This window comes from Emydura macquarii, unplaced genomic scaffold (assembly GCF_026122565.2).
Source record: "Emydura macquarii macquarii isolate MOO-44397 ecotype Brisbane River unplaced genomic scaffold, CSIRO-AGI_Emac_v2 contig_1551, whole genome shotgun sequence".
Classification (NCBI taxonomy): Eukaryota; Metazoa; Chordata; order Testudines; family Chelidae; genus Emydura; species Emydura macquarii.
In genome coordinates, this window is record NW_027131688.1 from 3,092,773 (window position 1) to 3,102,593 (window position 9,821).

Genomic DNA, 9,821 nt, shown 5'->3' on the forward strand with positions numbered 1-9,821 from the left:
GACTGTTTCAAAGCATTTATTTTGTGCATTTCCCAAATCGCTACGCAGGGCATGGGCATAGCAACATAACTAGCTGAAGGCTAGCTTCAGAGAATTCAGTGATCAGCTAGTCTGACCTCCAGTCAGGCCAGAGAACATCCCCAAAATAATTCCTAGAGTAGATCTTTCAGGAAAAACAGCCAGCCCAATCAAGGATGAGGCACTGCTTCCCCAAAACCAGACGCTATATGCACAGACGCCAAGGCCAGAAGGGACCACTACAACTATCCTGCCCGTCCCCTCACACACGGGTATAGAATTTCTCCCAGAACCTGTATTATATTATTTTATAAAGATACCTAATCTCGTCTTAACGATCCCAAGCGATGGGGAGTCCACCGCCTCCTGTGGTAAGCAGCTCCTGTGTTTAATTACTCTCACCGCTAGGAAATTGCATCTTATGTCACGGCTGAGTTTGTCTAACTTCAGCTTCCATCCATTGGCTCTTGTTACGCCTCTGTCAGCAAGGTTGAAAAGCCCCCTGCTAGCTGATTTTCCCGTGTGTAGGTATATGCACACACCTGATCAATTCATCTTTCAACCGTCTCTCCAATGACCTTAATAAACTGAGCTCCTTACATCGTAAGGCCTGGATCATGTCTAGGGAACCATTACTGGGCACCTCCAGCTATTTGACTTAAACTTGGACTGTAACTCATGGGTCTGTATCGCAGTCGGGGTTCAGGCCAGACCAGCAAGGGATTGTGTCACCACTTGTCCTGTAACCCTGAGTACCTTAACATGCTCTGCTGCTGAAGCTCTCTGGCTGGCTGCTCCCAGCCAGCATGCAAGCATCATTGAGGGTCTCTGTGCTAAGCAGCCCTGGTTCAGCAACTCTCATGCCAGCAGCCTGCTTGTTACACTACAGCCACGCTCCAGGCTCCACCAGCCTTGGTTGCTACAAGCCAAGCGACCCCAATACATTCCCAGGCCTGAATTTCCCCCAAACCAGCTGCCCCGAAGTGTCCAGTCCTCTCCTGGGCCACGCAGAGAAATAACGTTTGCTTGCTCATTTAAAGAGACAATATCCAACAGCTTGCCACATGAACTGGAGTTGACAATGACTTCCATCCCTACACAGTACCAGGCTGGTTTTGATTAAGTGTATTAACAAAAGGGCACAGGTTAAGTGATGCCAAGTACAATAAACAAAGGCAGAGATGGTCACAAGCAAATACAACTGAAAACACACATCTCAAAGTGTAGAACTTAATCTGGCAAGGCACAGTCTTTGCTTTCTCTCACCAATGACTCTTTGCTTAGGACTGGCCTGTTTATCACCTTTACCTAGGCTAGGCTGTCTGCTCTTAAACATGTTCTGGTAACAATATATCGAAGGAATTCAGAACTTCACACATAACATGCATTTGACAATGATATTAATGACTACTGTGTTATTTGTTTTCAAATGATGTCTTACAATGCATATGGTGTACAGACACCACAACAGCAGTGTGTAGGCTGTGAATACAGGGGGGCTTAGGGTCACAGTCTGTTCGTGCTTTTTCTGTTCGTGCAAGGAAACCAGGAAATAGGACCAGTATGTCTCAAATCATACTTGATGGACATAATTAGACAAAAGATGGTTCTATGTATAATCAGATGTGAGACTACCTGCTGGTCAGTGTATGTGCATCTTTTTTGCTGAGTTAGCATATAATCACTAAAGAATACTATGCTTCTCTAGCATCATCTGAGCGTGCTTGACAAATTGTAATGAACCTTGGTCATGGTGGTATCCCCGCATGAGCTACGTGAGCCGGACCACCCTTCCCCCCGGGTTAAAAATTTGAGTTAATGTTTCACAGTTTTTCATCATCATTCTAGAGGGCAAATTTAATTGTGATTTTTTTTGCCTTGTATATTACATGAGACTCCTGCCCTTCGAACAGCACTTCGTTGTATTGATCCATGGGATTCACGCTTCAACTGCCAGGTTAATTAAAAGCCATTTTGCTTACTTGAAATCCTTTTTTCTTTTAAAAGGACAATTTTTCTCATTTCTGAGAATTAACTTTTAAAACTACTGCTGCTAAGCATCTAAGTCCCATTTTCCAAGGTGAGTTAGCCACTTATAAGCTTAAATCTCATTGAAAGTCAATGGAAGTATGTTTACACTGCAATTAAACATGCACGGCTGGCCCATGTCAGCTGACTTGAGATCACAGGACATGGACCACGGAGCTGTAAAACTGTGAGGTTGATGTGCAACCTCACGAGAGGGGAGAGGCCCGGTTCCAGCCCGAGCCCGAAGCTATACACTGCAATTTTACTGCCCCGGACCATCAGCCTGAGTGACATGGTCAGCCACAGGTGTTTAACTTCAGTGTAGATGTACTCGAGGAGTCTATCCAGTCAGCTGGAGGTCAACTCAGTTCCTACGTGCCTCTGTCACGTTGGGGCTTTTCAAAATGTTACCGACAATGTTTAAAATGATCAATAGAGTACAAACTCTCCAGCTTTCAAAATTGACTTCAGGGGAAGCAGGAGAAAGTCCAAGATAGTCTTTAATTCCTAATATGCATGCTTTCCTTGCATAAATCTGTTGTAAGTGTCTGCACTCTGTAAGTGTCTGGGGTTATAGTTACTCATGATAGCCCTTAGACTTCATTTATCTTCGTAGTACTAAGTGTTCTCTAGAGATGGAGTAAAACTAAAACAGATGTACATGATATTCTGGTCGCCTACTACCATTCTAAATACGACCTATCAGCAAATTAAAATTCAGGCCCTATGCAGAAAAGGGTATTGTACCAAAAGCACATTGCATTTTCTATTTGGAGAAATATAGCTATCTTTCTTCATTATTCCATTACAAGCTGCACCACAATGGAAGAAAATAGAAAATATTTCTCAAAAAAGAAATAAAACGAGGTTTTGGTAAAATATCAGTATCTGTTCACACACACACTCAGCCCCTACCCCCACACATACATACGTAATAATGCTTTAGTTGCCTTTTCAATCAATAATTTATACAACACACCTTCTCTCTAAATAGCCAGGTGTCCACATGGTTAAACAACACCAGGCTCTGGTAGACAAAGGAGAAAAGCCAGTTCCAGAGGAAACTTTCACAAAACATAACCTGTCAGGAGCCCTCTCCAGTTTAAACAGGGGGCAGCAGGAGGAAGAGCGATTGCAACTGTGGCACTACGGTGCGGGAACAGCCGATATCTCTCAGGTAACTAAGTCCCATGCTGTTAGGGCTTTGTAGATTAACCCTTACCACAGACAATTCAATGTCCACACAGAAACCAGGTAGATTAAACAGACACCAAGGCTCAGCTGCCTCCTTCCATGGAGGGACTCCGGGGAGATGGGCAGAGGAACCAGACCCACTTAGCAGGTCTCCAGCTAGTCTTCCCTTTGCGGGCAGTTGCTTGGGATGTTGCAAAGAGAGCAGGAAGGGCGGCTCTCCCGAGTCACTTAGATCCTGGTGCTTGGCAGGAAGCCATAATCCTGCATATTTCGACGTCTGTAGGCAAGGCTCTTTGCTGTGTGGTGCGCTCTGGCTCTCACACGGTAGCATGGCTCTAAAAAGCAGAACAGCTCCCTAGCTATTCCCAAGGCTGTCTGTAGGAGAACTGCCTGTCTCTCCTAGTTTCATTTTTTTACATCAGGCCAGATTCTCCATCCTGCCTAAGAGGCAGATTTACAGGAACGGGGCCGGGGAGCACCACAGAGGCGCTCCTACCCAGCTCCACTCACAGCTCCCACATTTATTCTCATTCGGCTGGCTGTGGGCCTGCTTGAGGACATGACCCCTCTGCAGACACATCGCGTCTCTTCTCAGCGTCTTCCTTCATAGAACCTGGGCACTGGGGCTGCCCTCACCTCTAGGGAGTTCCCCCTCCTGTATTGATACGCTGTATTCTACCGCACAGGCCCTCACTCCTGCAGACCACTGACCCTATGGAACGAGCATCGCTGGCTGGGCAATAGAATGGCAGATGAAATTCAATGTTGATAAATGCAAAGCAATGCACATTGGAAAACATAATCCCAACTAGACATATCAAATGATGGGGTCTAAATTAGCTGTTACCACTCAGGAAAGAGATCTTGGAGTCATTGTGGATAGTTCTCTGAAAACATCCACTCAACGTGCAGCGGCAGTCAAAAAAGCTAGCAGAATATTAGGAACCAGTAGGAAAGGGAGAGATGATAAAACAGAAAATAGCATATTGGCTCTATATAAATCCGTGGTATGCCCACACCTTGAATACTGCAAGTAGTTCTGGTCACCCCACCTCAAAAAAGATATATTAGAATTGGAAAAGGTACAGAGAAGGGCAACAAAAATGATGAGGGGTCTGGAACAGCTTCCCTATGAGGAGAGATTAAAAAGACTGGGACTTTTCAGCTTGGAAAAGGACGACTGAGGGGGGATATGGCAGAAGTCTAAAAAATCAGGACTGGTGTGGAGAAAGTGAATAAGGACGTGTTATTTACTTGTTTACATTACACAAGAAGCAGGGGTCATCCAATGAAATCAATAGGCAGCGGATTTAAAACAAACAAAAGGAAGTACTTCTTCACTCAATGCATTATGATATTTTCAGCCTGTGGAACTCATTGCCAGGGGATCTCACGACGGCCAAAACTCTAACCGGGTTCAAAAATAGAATTAGAGAAGTTCCTGGAGGATAGGCCCATCTACCGCTATTAGCCAAGATGGTTAGAGATGCAACCCCATGCTCTGGGTTTCCTAGTCTCAGTGCCAGAAGCTGGGAGTAGATGACAGGGGATGGATCACACAATAATTGCCCTGTTCTGTTCATTCCCTCTGAAGCACCTGGCATTGGCCACTGTTGGAAGCCAGGATACTGAGCTGGATGGACCATTGGTGTGGTCCCATAATGGCCCGTCTTATGGAGCATCTGCAGGGCCCAGAGAGGGCTGGGGGACTGATCTCCCCATTTCAAAATCCCTCATCCTGGATCTTTGAGAACATCAGAACCCCACCTGGAATACATGTTTGGAGCAACCCTAAAATAACAATCCTGAACCCCCAGGAAACAACACAGGGCCTCACATCATTGGCATTCACCCACCCTGTGCCAGCCCGTGCCAGACAGCGCCAGCCACCCACAAGCCAAGAGCTTCACAGCCCCACAGCCTTCCTTTCCTCAGACGTTTCATGAGAAGCTGGCAGGTTCCTGCTGTCCCACTCTGGGTCAGTGTCTTGTTCAGGGGCTGGCCCAGTGCTGCCCACTCAGCATTGCTGCTTTGAGCACACGTCACAGACATCTGCAGGGGCTCAGAGAGGATGACGTGCTGTATCCGTCTTTAGAAAAAGTGTCAGAATGTGCTCGTAAGGCAAGCAAATGAGTAGAGAGGAGGCACCCTCAGTCACAAACAGCTCTGATGTCAAAGCTCTTCCCTGGGGCACTGTATACAACAACAGCACTCTTTCAGGAAACCTGCAAAATGAGATTTAACACAGGTGTAGAGCTAAAGCACAGACTGGAAGGGGGGCCACCAAATCTTGAGGCTACCCCTGCTCAAATAACTCTGAACGGTGCACTCATTCCTGGCTCAATTACAAGGAAAGGGCCACTGCAAACACATCCCCAACACTGCCCTCATCAGAATTAATGCGAGCGACTTGTTCTGCTGAATCAGACACTCCTGCTGAAGGTGATTAGCCCAGCCCCGTTCATGCTGTTCCAGTTCAGTTTATCTTCTTCTTGCTTTCTTTAATGAAGCTGGAAAATGCTTCCCTGAGCTAAAAGTAATTGACAACGCAGCCAGAGCCCAAACAAAGTTTGTAAAAAGAAATGTTAGACCATAAATAGGTTTGGGCATTTTTCGGTTACAGACGTGCAAAGGCAAGAAAAGGCTCCTGTTGGGCTGAGAGTAGCTAGAGGCTTCAGGTAGGGAGGAGAAAAATTTAAGAAGAGATTTAATCCAGTTGGACACTCACCGAGCTAGAGTTCCTGAGACAGATTCTGAGTCCAGCTGCACTGGTGTAAAAACGGATTGTGTGTCCTTTCACTGATTTCTTATGATTTACACAGAGGTGCCCTCAATGATTTTTATGTATTCGGATTTATGCAAATGCCAAAAGCATAGTTGATATCTACATATCCTGGGTGCCCGTCATGGCAGGTATCACCCACTGGCATAATTACATAAAGTCTTCCATGTTCTTTTTCTTAGTGTGCAAGCAAACATTCCGAGTGGGAATGACATGCTGAGCTCTTATTACTGCTGGGTTAGATTCTGCACAGAGGCTGCTTCTGTGTAGAGGAAGCTATCTGAGGAGCAGAAGGGTTTGCTCTCTGCTTTGGTGTGTGAGGGCAGCCTATTCTTGATGCAGAGCTGTTCCCTGGGAACCAGTCATTGGTGTTGGGCTGAGATTCCTGAAAGAAGGATTGTCCTGCATGTGGTTTGTCCACCTCTGTTCTGGGACTGGCGTGTGCATATCAAATAAGCTACACTCAGAAAACCACATGACTCCAGGCATTACTGATTTCTTCACCAGTGGGAAGCTAACCTACAAGGACACTTGCCACCATTCAGCAGAGAAGCAACACTGGGATCAGAGTGGATCGCTGGTGCTGGAAGAAGGGGCACCAATGGCCTGGTCATAACTTAAAAATATGTCACCAGTTATATCGTAACATAACTAAAGTGCAGCAGCAAAATCCAACATAACCCACCACCTGTATGCAAGTTCTTGGTGTTCTTTGTAGTTAGCATGTCTTTAAAAAGGTCTTTTTTCTGCTTGTTTTCTACGTCGTACATTTGCATAAGTGCTGCAGGATTTTTGGGAACCCAACCAGACACCTCAGAGGAGCTCGATGATTGGAAAGCACAGAGCATCCATCTCTCTAAGGTGTCTCCAGATGGGCACCCAAAATCACCCTCAACCTGCAAATCCTCATGCACATAATTAATTGTATACGCATGATTAGTTCCATTGACTGCAGTGGAACTACTAACAAGCACAAAGTTAAGCACATCCGTAAGTGTGTACAGAACTGGGGCTAAGGCCCTCAGATATTGACTTCCATGAGTTTGCAGGAGGAATCTCTGGAGAACTAATGGGATTGTGACACCTCAGGCTGAAATTAGAGCTGGTTGAGAAACAGGGTTTCCTTCTGTGGAAAATTGTAACTTTTTGGTGAACTATTTCGGCTGAAAACCATAATATTTCAATTCCAGATGATATCTCATGGGATTTGTAGTTCAGGTGCCTTATTCACCCATTCTCCTGCATGGGTCAACCTCTCTGGGCAGGCTACGTCTCCACCAATGCCTGCCTGCCTACTCAGCCCCAGCAGAATTTGAAGAGCTAGTATCTGAGAGTCTGGTGCCTTCTTCACACAGACACCCTCACCAACCTACCATGTAGCAGAAAACCATTTCCTCTCCCAATTCCCAATCCACACCAGTGGGGGACACATGACCCCACACTCACACACACACACACACAACCCACTCACCAGCCAGGAGAGACTGCCAGCAGTCAGGAGAGATTCACCCGCCTCACTCATTCTCCAGATGACCTCCCAGCACACCACCTAAGGAGACCTACTCCCCATCCAACTGGCCACCACACCACCATGTGCCTCAGGACACCTGCCACTACCACCAGCAGAGTGTGCAGGACACTGCTATTGCTGGGAAGGAAAGTGACCAGGTAAGGGAGGCAGCTGCAGGAGAGCCCTGAATTGTAAGGGGTAGCAAGCATGGAGAGTCAAGAATGGTAAAACATGCAGATGACACAAAAATTGATGGAGTGGTAAATAACGAAGAGAACGGGTCACTGATACACAGCAATCTAGATTGCTTGGTAACCTGGGTGCAAGCTAACAATATGCATTGTAATATAGCTAAATAAAAGTGTGTGCATCTAGGAACAAAGAATATTGGACATACTTACAGGATGGGGACTCCATCCTGGGGACTAGTGACTCTGAAAAAGATTTGTGGGTCATGGTGAATAATCAGCTGAATATGCAATGCTGTGGCCAGAAGGGCTCATGCAGCTCTGGAAGGCACAAACAGGGGAGTCTTGAGGTGAAGCAGTTATTTTACCTCTGTATTTGGCACTGGTGCAACTGCTCTTGAAATATTATGTCCAGTTCTAATGTCCATAATTCAAGGATGTCGATAAATTGGAGAGGGCTCAGAGAAGAGCAGCGAGAGGGATTAAAGGATGAGAAAATCTGCCTCATAGTAATGGACGTAAGGAACTCAGTCTATTAGTTTAATAAAGAGAAGGTTAAGGGGTGACTTGATTAGATGCTGTCAGTATCTACATGGGGAACAAATATTTAATGATGGATTCTTTGATGTAGCAGAGAAAGATCTAACATGATCCAACAGCTTAAAGTTGAAGCTAGACGAATTCAGACTGGAAATAAGGCACACATTTTTGACAGGGAGGGTAACTAACCATTGAAACAATTTACCCAGGTGCCTGATGCATTCCTTGTCACAGACAATCTTTAAATCAAGATTGAATGTTTTTCTGTAAGATCTGCTCTAGGAATTATTTTGGGGGAAGTTCTCTGGCCTGTGGTATAGAGGAGATCAGACTAGATGGTCCCTCCTTGGAATCTAGGAACTATGGCGGGAGTGGATGGACTGATGGAAGCTGGGACTGAGGAAGAGTATATTACCCAGCGGGAATCACATGTATCCCCACTGAAGGCAGAAAAGTTGTGAGGGAGCCTCTTTTTAAGGCTTTTGGCAGCATGAGTGATTCCATGGAATCTGACTCTTGAATGGTTTCAGAGGAGATTTCTCCTCATTGCCTGAGTCCTTTACACCTTGACTGATGTCAATTTCCTTTTAAGTTCATTTCATCTCGCTGTTGAAAGTGAAGCCTTTTATATCCTGCATGTTTGTGCAGCCTGTAACAAATCGCGGCTTACCGGCAGCTTCCAGCACAGCACTCGAGTTTGTAAGGGGAAATTAATACCACCCTGTCTCTCAAAGCGGAGCACTTCAAACTAATGTGACTGTGACTTACTGTACCACGAAGTATCAGGGCAAAATGAAGGACTTCATGTGTGAAATAAAAGCAGCTTTTCTTTCCCCCCTCCTCCCAATTCACTAGCACTTGCTTTCTTGAAGAGTCCTCCGTCTCCACATCAATTTAAACACTCAGCTGTGAAAACCAGACTGCCATCAATTTCAAAACCTCTCCATTCAGCATCACAGCCACCAGTGAAGCTAAAAGCCACACCACACTAAAAATTAAGAATTAAGAGGTTGAAGGGAAAGTGCATCAAATAATGTTTTCCCTACTATTTTTTTCTGCCGTTTCACAGACTTGTGGATTTGAGGGACTGGCCGTGATTGCTGAATGATAAAGTAGGTGAGACGGAAAACTAATTCTGGCTAGTGTCAGAAGCCAGAAAATTCTTACATTGGTTTCCATTAGCCAATCAGACAGCTCTACTGTAGGACGGGGGCAGACTCACCAGTCAGGGACGGATCGACAAAGTCCCACCTACACATCTCTTCACAGCCTTTCTTCAGGGCTGGCTTCATTTCCCACACAACAAACCCAAAACCAGAATCAGACTACTCAATCAACTGGGGGCTCCCCACCGTAGCACTTGCCCGTGCTGGTCAGCTGGAAAGGGAGAGAATACAGCCTCCCCGTTCGTAGCCCTTGCTAGATATTGAAGAGAGACCTATCCAAGGGCTTCCTTGACCCTGCATCTCTCCAGCCAGCTGATCCGCCTATGCGGCAGGAAACCTTTTATCTGGCTCCCTGGAGATCAGCTGCTCACTCCTAGGACCACCTAGTGCACTGG

The 9,821-nt window shown here is 45.9% G+C and overlaps 1 long non-coding RNA gene across 1 annotated transcript in view; it reads right to left on the reverse strand.

The window, feature by feature from the left end:
• The window catches only part of LOC137157689 (uncharacterized), a 48,299-nt gene extending 43,094 nt beyond the window's left edge, over window positions 1-5,205 (reverse strand). Inside the window, exon 1 of the long non-coding RNA XR_010921186.1 lies at window positions 5,097-5,205. This is a non-coding gene — a long non-coding RNA (uncharacterized lncRNA). The remainder of the gene's footprint in view (window positions 1-5,096) is intronic.
• Between the last annotated feature and the right edge of the window lie 4,616 nt (window positions 5,206-9,821).